The sequence below is a fragment of the Buceros rhinoceros genome, unplaced genomic scaffold (assembly GCF_000710305.1).
Source record: "Buceros rhinoceros silvestris isolate BGI_N320 unplaced genomic scaffold, ASM71030v1 scaffold18883, whole genome shotgun sequence".
Taxonomy (NCBI): Eukaryota; Metazoa; Chordata; class Aves; order Bucerotiformes; family Bucerotidae; genus Buceros; species Buceros rhinoceros.
The window spans coordinates 25,358-25,940 of record NW_010403248.1 but is presented as its reverse complement, the minus strand read 5'-3'; positions in this window follow the sequence as shown (position 1 = coordinate 25,940).

The window sequence follows — 583 nt, the reverse complement described above, 5'->3', positions numbered from 1 at the left end:
CCCAAGGATCTCAGGATGGTGACTTGAGGGGAGACAAAGGATAGGTAAAGACTCCCGAGTGAAGCTACATAACCCTTTTCACCTTTTAAAAACCAAAAGCAATGAAACGAACAAAAAAATCAACCAACCAGCACCACCACAAATTATCTTCTATAATACAGGAAAGGAGAGAAATCCTGGCTGGATCCCCCTTCTGCGCAGCAAATGAATTCCAGGCACAGAGGATGAGAATACCCGTGTCCCAGCAAATTGTGCACTTTTCAAACCCAAAAGAGAAGCACTTTGTTAATTATTATAGAAACTACTTATGAGTAGACAAGTGAAGATTGCAAAGAAAAAGCAAGTGCTAAAGCAATAGGATCTCCATTTACTAGTGTGTGTAATTTAAAGTCATTAGTACTTGCAGAAATGAGTCCAGCACCTCTAAGAGCCCTGGGTTTTGTCTCACCTATCAGTCAGCCCTCATGGTGCTGTTGTTACACTGTTGTTAGCACAAGCTGTGGCTGGCAGATGGTAACTACACCTGAAGGTAGACAAGGTTTTGCGTACCATCGGAAAAAGATGGACCTATTTGCTGTATGCA